The sequence below is a fragment of the Puma concolor genome, chromosome A1, assembly GCF_028749965.1.
Source record: "Puma concolor isolate L17-30 chromosome A1, mPumCon1.1.hap2, whole genome shotgun sequence".
Classification (NCBI taxonomy): Eukaryota; Metazoa; Chordata; class Mammalia; order Carnivora; family Felidae; genus Puma; species Puma concolor.
The window spans coordinates 220,257,915-220,274,214 of NC_141667.1; the positions used below are offsets into that span (position 1 = coordinate 220,257,915).

At 37.8% G+C, this 16,300-nt stretch overlaps 1 protein-coding gene across 7 annotated transcripts in view; it reads right to left on the bottom strand.

Annotated features, from left to right (window-relative positions):
- The window catches only part of CAB39L (calcium binding protein 39 like), a 132,244-nt gene that overhangs the window by 106,330 nt on the left and 9,614 nt on the right, over positions 1-16,300 (bottom strand). For 3 of the 7 annotated variants that reach the window (XM_086712359.1, XM_086712315.1, XM_086712321.1), the window contains exons 2-3: positions 15,363-15,510; positions 14,439-14,512 (exon numbers count right to left, since the gene is read on the bottom strand). The gene's annotated coding sequence lies outside the window, so the exon portion shown is untranslated. The remainder of the gene's footprint in view (positions 1-14,438; positions 14,513-15,362; positions 15,511-16,300) is intronic. The other 4 variants (XM_086712329.1, XM_086712348.1, XM_086712335.1 and 1 more) reach the window with 2 other exon arrangements.

Genomic DNA, 16,300 nt, shown 5'->3' on the forward strand with positions numbered 1-16,300 from the left:
AAGACCTGGCATTTGCTTACGAAGGTAGGTGTTAAAGAGTTGTAGTTTGTGAGTTATTTTGAAATAGTGGTAATAGGGTTATCTGAAATCAGTTGGAAAGTTTTAATACCTAATGTACATGGATGTGACTCATAATATGTGCTACACTGAGATTGCTGGTTGGTATTTGAAGTGTGTGCATGTTGGGGCACCTGGGTGACTCCGTTGGTTAAGTGTCTGACTTCGGCTCAAGTCATGGTATCACGGTTTGTGAGTTCGAGCCCCATATTGGGCTCTGTGCTGACAGCTCAGAGCCTGGAGCCTGCTTCGGATTCTGTGTCTCCCTCTCTGTCTGCCTCTCCCCTGCTTGTGTTCTCTCTCTCTCTATCTCCCTCAAAAATAAACATTAAAAAAATTGAAGTGTGTGCATGTATACATTTTGTGTATTTCTATGTGGCTTGGTTCAGCAAGGTGGTTTGTGCATTCCCATAGTGCTTCTCTGAAATGAAACTACCCAAAAGTAAAAAAGGAAAGTGTATTATGCTCACACTGTTCCCTAATATATCAATCAATCATGTTGGAACATATCTGTTTCAAAACAAGTGGTATAGCAGAAATGACTATTACATTTACCATTATAAAATATATGTATGTATACATACATATGTGTTCGAGTAGGCTAAACATTGTAGACCTATTATTGCAATTTTGCTAATTTGAGTAACTACATATCTTTGGCTGTTTTAGTGGCATTTACCTCTCTCTTATTCTCACTTCTTTTCTTTACTTCTCATTCACATTTTTGTTTGTTTTTCTCTATTCCTAAAGACCACAGTGTAAATCCAGAATATCACAGCTATATACATCTTTAGGCAACCCAGAAATAACATTTAATTTATTTTTTGATAGCCGTTAGTCTTAAAAGCCAATAAAGTCTTGAGAACCATAGATTCTACCCAAGAACCAAGATTCTACCTTGAGAACCATAGGTTCTACCCAAGAAACATAGATTTCTCTAGTTCTTCCTTCTCATAATTTCCATTTCAAACATTATTAACACTGAGGCCTTGGAAGTTGCTTAAAGATATTCAAATTGCTTTCATAAAAGCAGAATATAGAAGAAATGTTATAGGAGAAATAATTTAGAGGTATCCAAGTTGCACAGAAATAAAATTTAACTGACAGAATTAAAAACACATTTCCTGTTGTACACTTGAAACTAATATAACCCTGTATGTCAACCATACTTCAAAAATAAAGAATTAAAAAAAAACACACACACATTTCCAGCTGTCCACTAATTGCTAATCCTTGGCCAAATCTGGAAATCTTTAAAAGGTCTCATAACTAACTTGAACAAGATAACAAAGCTCAATTATTCTGGTTTTTCTCTTACTCTATTCTGCTTCCCATCTCCTTTTTTTGTGTGTGTGTTTCAGGAGGGAGGAAGGTGAATAACAAAAATTAGGTGACATTCTTACTCCTATTGGCTGTATTTCCAAAACACCAGAGCAGACTTTCAAACTGAGAAAAGTCAGGGTTTTTCTCTTTCCAGCACTACTCTGGCCCCCTGCTGGTTCCAAGCTGCAGTGGCAGCTGCAATATTCAGCCCCAGCATTAAGATCTCCTATGCCAGTCCAAGGAATGACTGATTGCTTTGCTTCCCTAATGCTAAGATAGTATAATGTACAGCTAAACATATTTAGCAATAAACAGACACAGATATATAGCCTCTGAAGGCCTGTATGTGATAAGCTGTTCTGAATATTCTTCAGATATCAAGCGGCTAGTTTCATAGGCTGTAGTCTCTGGTATTAGGCAGACCTAGATTTGAATGAAAACTGACTGTATATAAGTAACATAACTTTAAATCAGAGATGATAATACAGTGCCAGGACTGGCTGTGAGGATCAAGTAAAATAATATGCACATGGGCCTAGCAATCAGTTAAGAGCCAAATGTTAGACATTTCTCCACTCATAAAATAAAAAACAAACTCTAGCACATATTAAAAGTATATCAGTCCATTTATTGCCCTGTCACTACTCTGGAATGATGCAGATCCACTGGAAGATTCACAAGCAGTGTGTAATCAACTTCCTTTATTAAACAATTAAAACAATTAAACAAAGGGCTATACTAGGTGCTCCAGAGATACACATACCCACATGCCAATAAGCCAGTGACTATGTGTTTAAGGATTTTTTAAATTGCCTTATATACCATCCAGAACAAAATAACTCCAAAAGAATTCTGGATGCAACATTTTAGAAAAGCATGGGATAGGGATAATACAGAAACCCTGGATTTTAGCCTAGCTTCATCATTTGCTTGCCTTGTGCCCAAGTGAATTAAGCTTTGTTCTATATATTTAAGTAGGAACACTCCATCTCAGAGGATTACGCACACATAAGTAAATGACTAGAGACAAATTAGTAAACTAGAAAACTAGTAAAATGGAATGAGTTTAAAGAATATTTTTTTTTCTAAGACTTAACCCTCAAATCAACTAGAAAAACTTCCAGAAGCCACTATCATTGGCTCCACCACAACAGAGCTAAAGGAACAACACAAAAAATGTCGACCTCATATCAGATTACCCTAACGAAAAGGTAGACTTGAAGTGGGGGCAAGGGAAATGGGACTATTAGCCAAATGATGTCAGTAAAAAGTTACAAACAAGCTCAAATGTTCTGGAAGTGTGAATTTGAAAATAATAGTAAATTATCAAGGAGATGCTCTATAATAATGCTTTATTGTCTAAATGAATAAATAAACTAAAAAAATGTACAGGATTCATTCATCCAGCCATCTGAAGGCAATCTGCTCTATGGGTATACAGGTTGGAATAAGGAATTTATATTCTAACTGGGGATATAAGACATGTACCAAAAATACAGTGTAAGGCAAAAAGTTATGAATCACAAAGGAAAAGACCAATGAAATACCACAAAAATTCAGAAGAACAAAAAAATATGTATATCTTGAGGAATCAGAGAATGTTTCACAGAGACGGTAGCCCTGGAACTCAGTCTTGAATGATGGGTATGATTTGGTTTAGGAAGTGCAAAATGTAAATAACAAAGAAGTTAGTTTATCAGAAGCAAATGCTATGTGAATGATAGTAATAAAATGGAGAAACAAGTTTGAGCCAAATTATGGAGAAGCTTTAAGAGTAGGGTAATGAGTTCAACTGTTAATTTCTGGGCAAAAGGCAACCATAATGTGATCAAAACTCTATGTCACGATTATGAATTTGGTGGTGTATAAGAACCAAAAGGGCAGAGAAGAGAAACAGTAGGTGATGAAATTAAATGACAGCGAAGGTTACTCAGCAGGGGAATGAGAGGACTATGTGAGTATCAGAGGAAATAGGCTTGGCAACTGAATAAATGTCAAATGGTAATTAAGAAAACACTCAAGATAACAATGAGTTTCCTTGTTTTCTACCTGAAAGAATAGGCTGGTAATATCTCAAAAGAAATAAGGAACACAGGAGGAAAATTTTTTTTACAAAATAACCAATGCTTGATATGTAAAAGTTTAAAGTGCCAGCAAGACTTCTGGATATATGCCTGTGGGCACTTGAACATACAGAACTAGAACTTGGGAGAGAAAACAGAACCAGAGCAATACACCTGAGAGTCACTCATTCTGCCAGTGGAGTAGAAGAAAAAAAGAGCCAAAAACAAAAACAAAACTTTAGAGAACATTGAGGCGCCTGGGTGGCCCTGGTGGTTAAGCATCTGACTCCTGATATCAGCTCAGGTCTTGATCTCAGGGTTCAAGCCCCACATTGGGCTCTGCGCTGGGTGCAAAGCCTACTTAAAACAAAAAACAAAAAACTTTAGGAAGCACCTACATGTAAAGATACAAAAAGTACAATGCTAGGTATAAAATATCTTTTTCTGTTAAGTGGAGGTGGGGCAGGATGGTCATAAGCCATCCTGCCACTATACTGTTCTTCCAGCCCCAGGGTTTCTAATCATACTGTTTCCCTCATTAAATTTCAAAAATTTTTTTTTTGTCTTTCATAATTCTTATTTGCCTCTTATGTTATTTCCAGGGGTATAGCTGTACTTAATATGGAGAAATGGATTTTATATCATCTTTTCTGGACTGGAAGCCTTGAACTTGCTTTTTAAAACTTGCTTTTTAAAACAGTGCATACTTGGGGGCACCTGGGTGGCTTAGTAGGTTAAACGTCCGACTTTGGCTCAGGTCATGATCTCGCTGCTTGTGAGTTCAAGCCCCATGTAGGGCTCTGTGCTAACAGATTGGAGCCTGGAACATACTTCAGATTTTGCTTCTGTCTCTCTCTGCCCTTCCCCTACTCATGCTCTGTCTCTCTCTCTTTCTCTCTCTCTCTCTCTCAAATATAAAAAATAAAACATATAAAAATTAAAACAGTGAATATTTTTCTTTTATAAGTTAAAATCACTATGAAAAATAAACATATAATAAAAAAAAAAGAAGAGAACTTCAAAAACGTGAAGCATTCAACAGTACGATGCTATAGAGCATTCATATTCCCCTAAAATCCTAAAGACATAGGCTGATAGAGACATCAAAGCCAGGCTGGGACCACCATAGCATACTGCAGCATAAAGCAGGCAGAGGACAGTCCTCCAGGGAAACTGGTCATCTGATCCAGGTAGCATGGCCCAACTACCCTGCCTAGAAGACTGGATGAGAGGCAGAAGTCTTAGTAGTGCCTGACACACAACAGTCAAGGACAAAATCAGGAATATATGAGGTTAAGGATTGAAGGCACAAGCACATAATACTGTTTCCAGGTGTTTGGTAAAGAATGGAAGGAGAACTTGAAGGGCTAAAGAAAGGGGCTTTTGTTTGCCTTTTTTTTTTCTTACTTTGAATTCTCAGTAGATTGAGTGGGACAGATATGAGGAAGATGCAGGAGAGGAGGGGGACAGTCAATGGGATGAAATTCTTGAGCTCACAATGAAAGAAAGGATCAAAAATGTAAGTGAAAAGTTTAATATCCAAGAAGAATGACACATATTTTTCTAAAATAAGAAGGAAAGATAACGTTTGAATAAAGAAACTGTCACGGTAAAGAGGAATGAAGTTAGGGAGCACACATTTGCTTTAATTTTCTCAGAAAAGGACTCAAGTTCATCTGAAGAGAATGAGGTGGAATAATAGAATGTGCCTTTGAGCAGAGTAAAAATTGATCTTATAAAAAAACATATCTAGTAAGAATAAAAGCTAAAGGTTATAATTCATATACACCAAACTCTAAGTTTAATAGTTACAATTCCTCTTCTTTCCAAAAAATATAACTACACTAAGTGAAATACATGCTATGATTTTCTTCCAATTTCCCAATTTAGGGAATAACAAAAAATGAGGTAAGAAAGAATTGATGAAATCCTAAGATACAATAGATAACTAGCATCATAAGCAATAAAAGTGGGCTTAGCGCTATAACCAGTTAAATGGTAATAATTCTCATATCTTCCTACCTTCTTTGCTGATCTATTTTTTTTCCATAGTTGGTACTTCTGTGAAAAGTTCTTATTTGAATTAGTTAAAAACACAATATACCTTTACAATAAGAGAACAACTCCCATCCAATTGAGAACTGACACACATTCTCTTTTTATAAGGTATATCATCTCCCAATTTTCCAAACTTTTACAAACTCACTTTTCTACATATTACTGAAATCAGAACTACACAAAAATGTTACGTTGGAAAATCACATTATTACTGTTACAAATCTTTCAAAGTACAATTTGTGAGCTGGTGCTCACAAGAAGAAAAACAGACTCCAAAAAGAACACAGAAAAGACAAAGAAAGAAGTAGCCTGGGTAAAGTAACAGAAAATCTTGAACAAGACATTCAATTTTCAGATTCAAACATGGCCATTTATTGCAAACAAACACAGCATTTGTGGTAAAACATATTCAGGTAATGTACTGAACAGGAAAATATCTATAGAATTAGTTGAGTAATTCTAGTTGGATTCCATTACCATAACTGAAGACTTATAAAACATGATTTAGAGTAGGAAAAATTATTACAATCTATTAATAACTATAAAAGAAGAATATGGTTAATAAATGCAAACACAAAATTGCATCTTGTTTTACAAAACAAACTGGTGTACTTTTCTCGCTTTATTGACTCTTTTAAAATGTATCTTTCATTTTGCATTTCGATTTCAAAATAAATGCTCCCTGTAGAAAAAAAACCTTTTTATTTTACATGCTTCTCTATTGCTTGAAGATCTCCTGTCTTCCTTTTCTCTAATTCCACTCTACAAAGTTAACCACTGTTAACAGTTTAGTTCTGTTCTTTGATTTTTTCCCAGACATAATCTGTTTGTTTAAGTATATGTACAGTTTTAAAAAAATGGTATCATACCATATATTCTGCTTTGTAAGTTATTTTTGTTTCTTAATAGTAGATCCTGGTTTCTTTACATGTCAGATTTAGTAAAAAGACTTCATTCTTTTCAAGAAGCTACATGACATATTTTTTTAGGTTTATTTATTTATTTTAAGAGAGAAAGAACAAGCAGGGGAGGGGCAGAGAGAGAAGGGGACAGAAGATTTGAAGTGGGCCCTGTGCTGACAGCAGACAGCCCAACGTGGGGCTTGAATTCATGAACTGTGAGATCATGACCTGAGCTGAAGCTGGATGTTCAACGGGCTGAGCCATCCAGGCATCCCTACATGGCATTTCTTAATATTCGTGCACCACAATTTATTTAACCATTTCTCCATATGCAGTCAGGTTGATGCTGTTTCGTTTTTTTCCTTCCCTATTTTGTAATTTTTTTTTTGAGAGAGAGAGAACAAGTGACACATGAGTGGTAGAGGGAGAGCAAGAGAATCTTAAACAGGCTTGATGCAGGGCTTGATCTTACAACTGTGAGATCAGGACCTGAGCTGAAATCAAGAGTAGGGCGCTTAACCAACTGAGCCACCCAGGTGTCCCCTTATAATCTTTTTAAAATTTGTTCAGGGATAATGTAAGCATGAATTAGGATTAAAAACTCATGGTGCTAGTTGTCCTTTGAAAGAAGCTATAAAATGATCATCTAATAGTAATAAACTTTTTTTCCTAAATAAAGATCTTGGCTTTTCATAGCTGATAAACACAAACAAAAGTTGTCACATTTTCTTTTTTTTTTTTTTAATTTTTTTAACGTTTATTTATTTTTGAGACAGAGACAGAGCATGAACAGGGGAGGAGCAGAGAGAGAGGGAGACACAGAATCTGAAACAGGCTCCAGGCTCTGAGCTGTCAGCACAGAGCCCGACGCGGGGCTCGAACTCACAGACCGTGAGATCATGACCTGAGCCGAAGTCGGACACTTAACCGACCAAGCCACCCAGGCGCCCCAAAAGTTGTCACATTTTCAATACAATGTTATCAATAAGTCTAAGGACTTAGACACACAACTGGTTTTCAAACTAACTACACATTATAGCCTAATCCTCCACTACTTGATTAAATTTAACAACTCTTTATTGGTATTTTTATAAGCCTACTGTAGTACCAAGTTCTCTAAAGAATTCAAAAGAAGTCTGTGACAAAGGACCTGCCTTCAAGGAGCTTACAATTTGGGGGGAAGGGGGTGGCAAAACATAGTCATCTGTATGAAATAATTGCACCAAAATATAAAGACTAAAGAAAATGTAAAAGGAAGAGGAAATAATCAAGGGACCAAGAATCATAGGATAAAATATAGATCATACCTAGTGAGAAAAGGTAAAGAGTTAATGCAAGAAATGGGAATTTAGAGGCACTTTGAAAAATTACTAGGGTTTGGATAGTAAGATAGAAAGGAGGCAGGCGCCTGGTTGCCTCAGTCCATTGAGCATGTGACTCTTGATTTCAGCTCAGGTCACGATCTCAGTTTTGAGAGTTCAAGCCCCATTGTCAGCTCAGGGCCTGCTTGAGATTCTTCTTCCCTCTGCCCCTCCCCAGCTCACACTTTCTCTGTCTCTGTCAAAATAAAGAAATAAACTTAAAAAAAATAAAAAGGAGGGGGGAGATATTTCCAGCAAGGGGAAATGTTTTAGCAAAAACCTGAAGACTGGAATGAAAGAAGAAATAAAAGGAAAAGGGAAAGAGAGCTAGGAAAGAGAGAGAGAAAAAAAAAAAAACATGGCTAAGAGGGAAACATAGGGAGGGGGCGCCTGGGTGGCTCAGTCAGTTAAGCTTCTGACTTTAGTTCAAGTCATGATATCAAGCTTCGTGAGTTCGAGCCCCGCATAGGGTTCTATGCTGACAGCTTGGACCCTGAAGCCTGATTAGGATTCTGTGTCTCCCTCTCTCTCTGCCCTTCCCCCACTTAGGTTCTGTCTCTCTCTCAAAAATAAACATAAAAAAAAATAAAAATAAATAAAATGTAAAAAAGAACAGAAAGAGGGAAACATATAGGGATAAGGTTTTGAGATGGAATGGTGAGCAGGGAAGGTTGTTGGTTTTTTAGGTGCATACATTTGTTGTCAGGAAGAAACCTGTAGAGAGGTAAAACTGAAATACCCTAATGAGAAAAAAAGCCAGTGGTAAGGGAAAAAGTGAAGATAAATAGTGAGGCATTTAGAGAGATCCTCTCGATGGTAGAGGAAACCCAGATATTGGCTGTTCTTCGCACACTTGGTCAAACATGTTTTGGCCCCATATCCAGGTACACCAAGGATTTCCTGATTTTCAGAAGTTTTTATTTGTGGGGTCAGGGTTAGAGTCACTGTTACATAACACACAGTATTTCATATAGAAAGTCCCATCTAATATCTCTCCAGAGTTCTTATTCCCTTCTTGCTGGATTTTCCCTGTGCCCTTCAAATTTTTATTTTCATTATTTCTGTCCCAGGGTCTACTTCCAAATCTATATACATAACTCATCCTAGACACCAACAAAAGAGTCACTTCCAATTGACAGGACACACTTAAGGCAATTTAACAATCATCTTCTGACAGTTGTTAAGCCCCTTGTGGACTCAACATTCATCACAAATGAATTATCAAGGCATTTCTTCCAAACAAATCCAGTGTTTTCTACAAAAGCCATTCTTATGCCAACTACTGAAAGATTGACGGTTTCTCCATTTCAATAGAGAATCAAAAATGTAGGAGGAAAAATACATTCAGGATATCTTCCAAAAAATTTCTACAAATCACTGGTCTGAAAAGGCTAAAATGACTACCCCTAAGAGCAAAGGAGCCTAGAAAAAATGAGCATCTGACATTTGCAGCTTCAATCACGGGAAGAAGGCATGAAAATATGAGGTTTGGTATGACTTTGGATAGACCATCAATAGTCTGCCACAAAAGTTAAGTAAAAAGCACAATAAAGATACATAAATTAGTGATTACAACTATACTTTTTGAGTTTATATTCCTAAATTCCAGAAATTAAATGGCTTACCTCAAAATATTTGCAAAGTTGTTTTTAAGTGGATACAAATGTAAACAACCTCTAAATATTTAACACTCATCATTATTTATATAGCATTTTATAATATCAAAGAGTGTTCATATATATGTTCTCTATAAAAGCCTTGAAAAGAACATAAAGGAAATATGATTCTAGTAGCTCCACTTTAAAGATAAGAAATATAAGGTGAATGGTTTTACTATAGCAGATTCAGATAAGGAAATTGAAACTGAAAGTTAAAATCTTGACTTAGGGCGCCTGGGTAGACTCAGTTGTTAAGCATCTGACTTCGGCTCAGGTCAGGTCATGATCTCACAGTTGGTGAGTTCAAGTCCCACATTGGCTGAGCACCCAGTTGGTGAGTTCAAGTCCCACATTGGCTGAGCACCCAGTCGGAGTCCACCTCTGTGAGCTCCAGTCCCGCTTTCGGTAACAGCATGAGCCACCCCCCCCCCACCCCCCCTCCAGTGAGCCCGGCTTCTCGTTAGCTCGCTCGCTCTCTCCCTCCCTCCCTCCCTCTCTCTCCCTCCCTTCCTCCCTCCCTCCCTCCCTCTCTCTCCCTCTCTCTCTCTTTCCCTCGCTCTCTGCCCCCCCCCCCCCCCGTGGGATTCTCCCTCTCTGCTCCTCGTTCGTATGCATCCTCTCTAAATAAGTAAGTAAGTAAATAAATAAATAAATAAATAAATAAATAAATAAATAAATAGCAAGCTTGACTTAGATGCCAACTTGTCAGTGGTATCAGCGGGGTTCAAATCCTACCGCATTTTTACTAATATCCGCTATTTGGTTTGGTACAGCATTACGTTTGAAACAACATTTGGTTAATTGTGATTTCAAAATTACTGTAATTTTGATCTTTTATACTTAAAAACATCTCACCAGAAGAGCTTATTTTGTGAAGATATGTGTACCACAAAAGATATTTTCTGAATAAATGAGTTTATGAATAGTTTTAATTCATTTCTGGCTAACTCCCACAATCAAGAATCATCAAGAATTTTGACATAAATACTGGTTTAAAAGTTATTTTTAATAACCATTCCTCTGACAACAAAAAAGGAATTCTTTGCCTCCCACAAAGTTCTTTATTTAGACTTTTTATTTTCATTGTTGTTCATTAATTCTAGGTTCATATCTGCTCAATATTGCTAATCGTACATTCTTATAAAATGATATCCTCACAACTCTTCATATTTTGGATATATTTTGTCTTTTTTCTTTTCATAGCAAATACACAGAATTTAGCCTGTGATATCACACAACTGCTAAGTGGGCTGAATGTTTTTGCTGGGTGACTGGCAGGACTGAATGGTGCTGATACTGTCTAACAAATATTGTTTTTTTCATTTTCCATTTATAATAGTTATCACTCAATAATTCCCTTAGTTATAGCTGCCTCCTTTAGAGAATTGCTTGATGTTAGTCTGCATTGGCTCCACACCCTGTTAACTATCCTATTCTTTCATGATCCTCTTAGTACCACAAACCAGCTAGCATTTCTAGCAACAAATGCTAGCAGAAATCTAACGGTTTGGACTCCTCTGGGTTTCTAGAAGCTTCTTTGAGACACTTGTGAGAAGTCTTTGTAGTTGAGGAATGAATGAAAGCCAATCAGGTTCTCCAGTAAAGGAGAGGAAAAATAACTGAAATGCCAATCATTTCCCTCATTTCTCTGGCATACTTTTCTTTCTTCATAGCACATGGGTCTGTTCTTATGAACACATCTCCTCTCTCTTTCTTTTGTCTTTTCCTGTGTTAAGAAGAGTACAGGGGTATTCCTGTTATTTCTGACTGGTGCTGCTATATTTGACTTTGTTGATGCCACACCTGAGTGTCAGAGGTTCCATTTCACACTGAGAGACAGGGGAAGTTTTGGAAAGTGCTCTCAAGTCACTGGTCTCTGCTGGGGAGAAAGGAGAGAGAAGCCCCATGGCCACAAGGTCTGGCCCAGCTCTGGGAGCCGACACCTATGGGGAGCAGGTGGCCCAGTGTCTATTTTCTCTTATATCTTAAAATGTACTTTCTTTCTCAGCTACTTAGCAAATTAGATGCAAATGGTATTTCTAAGATAGCAACATCTTTGATTCAATTAAGGGGAAAGAGAGCCTTGGATATTTCATTAAAAAAATCATTTTGACAAATTTTTCCTACCCAAATTAATTGTTTCTGTTGATAAATACAGGGATAAAAAGAATATTTTTAATGTTCCTTGTAACCTTTCATGTTTTCTTTCTGGAACTTTTGATTAGATCACCTTACAATCTTTCGTTTTCTATAACTTTTTTTCTGTGTATGGTCTTCCATGCAGTTTCTTTCTAACTGTGCCTCATATGCTGATTTAACGTACCATTTAATCTTTAAATTCTGTTATTATACTGTTCATTTCTGATATTCTTTTAAGTTTATTTATTTTGAGAGTGAGCATTGGAGGGGGCAGAGAGACAGAGGGAGACAGAGAATCCCAAGCAGGCTCTGCACTGTCAGCACGGAGCCCAACGTGGGGCATAAGCCCACGAACCGTAAGTCATGGCCTGAGCTGAAAACAAGAATCAGGCACCTGGGTCACCTGGGTGGCTCAGTTGGTTGGGTGTCCAACTTCAGCTCAGGTCATGATCTCAGAGCTTGTGAGTTCAATCCCCGTGTCAGGCTCTGTGCTGACAGCTCAGAGCCTGGAGCCTTCTTCGGATTCTGTGTGTGTGTGTGTGTGTGTGTGTGTGTGTGTGTCTCTACCCTCCTCTGCTCATGCTCTGTCTCACCCTGTCTCAAAAATAAACATAAAAAAATTTTTTTTAAAGAGTCAGGAGCCTAACCAATTGAAGCACCCAGGTGCCCTTCATTTCAGATATTCTAATTGGCTCTTATTTTAATATGCCTGGTCACTTTTAATTCTGTTACTCTTTAGGGCACCTGGGTGGCTCAGTCGGTTAAGCGTCCAACTTCGGCCCAGGTCATGATCTCACAGTTCGTGAGTTTGAGCCCCGCATCAGGCTCTGTGCCGGAGCCCGCTTCGGATTCTGTGTCTCCCTCTCTCTCTGTCCCTCCCCCACTCATGCTGTCTCTCTCTCCTTCAAAAATAAACATTGAAAAAAATTTTTTTAATTCTATTACTCTTTATGTTTTAGCATCCCTCCTTTATGTATTAAATATTAAATATTTATTTTATGTATTGGGTATTTCTTTTTTGAGGGAGCACGCACATGCAAGAGAGGCAGAGGGGGAGAGAGAATCTTTAAAAAATTTTTTAAATGTTTATTTTTGAGAGACAGACAGAGAATGAGTGGCGCAGGAGCAGAGAGAGAGGGAGACACAGAATCTGAGGCAGGCTCCAGGCTCTGAGCTGTCAGCACAGAGCCTGACATGGGGCTCAAACTCACGAATGGTGAGATCATGACCTGAGCCGAGGTCGGATGCTTAACCGACAGAGCTACCCAGGCGCCCAAGACAGAATCTTAAGCAAGCTCCATGTTCAGTTTCTCATGACTGTGAAACCATGACCTGAGTGAAAATCAAGAGTCAGATGTTTAACTGACTGAGTCACCCAAGTGCCCCTTGGATATTCCTAATAGGAAAAACCTGTGTAGATTTGTTTTGGTTGTGGTTTCTGCTCTTTGCTCATGGAATTTTGATTTTCTCCCTTCATGTTTTGTGATTTTAAAAAATGTGTAAGACTGGGGCGCGTGGGTGGCTCAGTTGGGCATCCGACTTCAGCTCAGGTCACGATCTCGCAGTCCATGAGTTGGGGCCCCGTGTCGGGCTCTGGGCTGATGGCTCAGAGCCTGGAGCCTGCTTCCGATTCTGTGTCTCCCTCTCTCTCTGCCCCTCCCACATTCATGCTCTGTCTCTCTCTGTCTCAAAAATAAACTTAAAAAAAAAATGTGTAACAGCTTATTTGTTAGAATTTTAATAATGATACTCTGACAAACAAATGCTTGTCAAGAACATTTATAACTCCCTCTGTGGAAGATTTTTAGTTGTTTCTGTCAGGTACTGAAAAGTGTTAGAGACCAAGGTCCATTTCAAATTAAAATTCTCCATTTGTGGGAGACTGTGAAAATAAGTATTTAGGGACCATGAAAATAGTATAAATTAAGGCCTCAAATCCAAGTGAATGTGAGCCGGTAACCAGGAAGTAGTAGGAGAGATTTGATTTTATTTTTTCAAAGTTTATTTATTTTATTTTAGTAATCTCTACACCCACCGTGGGGCTTGAACTCACAACCCTAAGATCAAGAGTTGCATGCTCTACCAACTGAGCCGGCCAGGTGCCCCAGTAGGAGAGATTTTAACTCCACCCAGAGCTCTATGCCTCTCCAAGATGGTGTCTGATCAGGCCCCCTACACTCTACAGAACCCAAGGAATTTTTCCCTGTCCCCATCCCTCTCCATACACAACTTTCTATACTAACAGAAATCCATGCATATCCCCAGAGTATTCAGTGACTTCAGCACTTGCTTACCTCACAGGATGTACTTCTTCTGTTTCAAGCCACAAAAAGTTTCCCTTATTTTCTTTTTTTTTTTAATTTTTTTTTTCAACTTTTATTTATTTTTGGGACAGAGAGAGACAGAGCATGAACGGGGGAGGGGCAGAGAGAGAGGGAGACACAGAATCGGAAACAGGCTCCAGGCTCTGAGCCATCAGCCCAGAGCCCGACGCGGGGCTCGAACCCACGGACCGCGAGATCGTGACCTGGCTGAAGTCGGACGCTTAACCGACTGCGCCACCCAGGCGCCCCTCCCTTATTTTCTTATAGGTTCATCCACTCATAATGAAGGTTTTTTAAATATTAAATCTAGTGTTTTTCATCTTTGGTGGGGGGGCCGAATTCAAGAACTCTTGTCTATCATACTGCCAGAAAGGGAAATCTATTTAATATTTCTATAATTGCTTTGTGAAATTTAAATTAGGATATTATATATATATATATGTATATACATATATATATATATTCCTGTATAGTTTTATTTTAGTGTGTTACTGTAATCTTCAAGTATGTGAAGAACATTTATACTCTTGACTGAGTCATTATATTAGCTTACCTTAGAAGTTGTATATCATCTGCAAATCGGTTTCAACTTTCTGTCTTCACCAAAGTCACTGATCAACACAGCTTCTGACAAAAAGAAAAGCTTCAAAATTAATTTTTAAACTTTTATAGCAAATCCAATATATTTTCTTACTGTTATCAGGTATATAGAATTACAAATTAAATTTCCACCATAATCATATATAGATAAACCAATTAAAACAGGAAAATCCCTCTACCCCAATTACTTCAAGTGCCAGAACTTTTAGAAAGTAGCATTGAACTAAGTGAAAATATTTTATCATCAGGGGAAACCAGTAGTGGTATGAGGGGGTGGCTTAGAGAAGGGGAGCCCTAGCACCCCCAAAATACATCCATTAGCCCTCATCTTCCACAGGAAACATAACTTACTTAAGCTAGTATCTCAAAGGCCAATTTTTAGAAATGTTTTTATTTATTTATTTTGAGAGAGAATGCACACATGTGCATACAAGTGGGGGGAGGGGCAGACAAAAAGGAGAGAGAAATCCTAAGCAGGCTCCATGCCTGCAGGGTCCAGCGCGGAGACTGACACTGGTCTCAATCTCATGACCACGAGATCATGACCTGAGCCAAAATCAAGAGTCAGACGCTTAACTGACTGAGTCACCCAGTTGCCCCTAGAGGCCAATTTTTATAAAAAGGCTGTGCAAAGCTTAAAAGAGCTTTTAAGTATCACAAAGAGAAGCTTTGAAGGGTTTTTTTGCTTTTAACAGCATCATAAAAATCCATGCCTACTAGAGTTTTTCTTTCCTACTTCCCACACTTTTAGTTTGCATCTTTTATTAACTTCAGTCATTGATGGCAACTTTCACAAAATTTTTATCTTCGACATCAATATAAGGATATATGTGTATGTGTGTTTACATTTCCCCATCAGAAATAAGAGAAAACTTACACTTCTCTCCTTTAGTGCATTGCTCTTGCATGAAGAACATATAAACCACTGACTTAGGGTCTGCATATTAATGTATTTTCTGAGCAGCAACTACTGGTTTAAATAGAACATTTACTCCTGATGTTCTTTCTTCTCAATATTTGAAATCCTGCAATAATGTAGTAGAAAAAGCACAGGCTTTGGAATCACATTGATCTAGGTTTAAATCTCAACCTCCCACTCTGTAACTGTCTAATCTGAAGCAAATTATGTAACCTCTCTGAACCTTTTAGGAATAAAATATCATGATTCTCCATAGGTATACGCAAGAGTCAAATCATATATATATAGTGTCTGACACAGTGCCATATAACATGTACTCTTATGTAGCTGTCCTGTGTTTTTTTGTATTTCGCTTCCATTTTGCTCAATCTGTCAAAGAAATTTTGAGACTACATTTTCTTAATTTACAGCCTTAACGAACTTCTGTGGTTTTGTTCAACAATTATCGATATTTTACATCTATTTTGCCCAATAATATACATAAAATACTTTAAAAATAACAATATAACAATAATAATGCTAAATCTAGGTCCTAAAGTCACTAGAAATTGTTCCTTTTCTTGTATGGTTATGACACCAAAATGCTATACAGTTATGTAAATTTATTTCCATTCCTTCTTAAATTTTTCTTTTAGTTCTTCTTTTTTTCTTAATGTTTATTTTTGAGAGACAGAGAGAGAGAGAGAGAGAGAGAGAGAGAGAGAGAGAGAGGGGAAGGGGCAGAGAGAGGGAGACAGAATCCAAACCAGGCTCCAAGCACTGAGCTGATAGTACAGAACCGGACTCAGGGCTCGCTCACGAGCCATGAAATCATGACCTTAGCTGAAGTCAGACACTTACCAACTGACCGATCCAGGTGCCTTCAGTTCTACTTTTTTAATTTAATTTTTGAATAT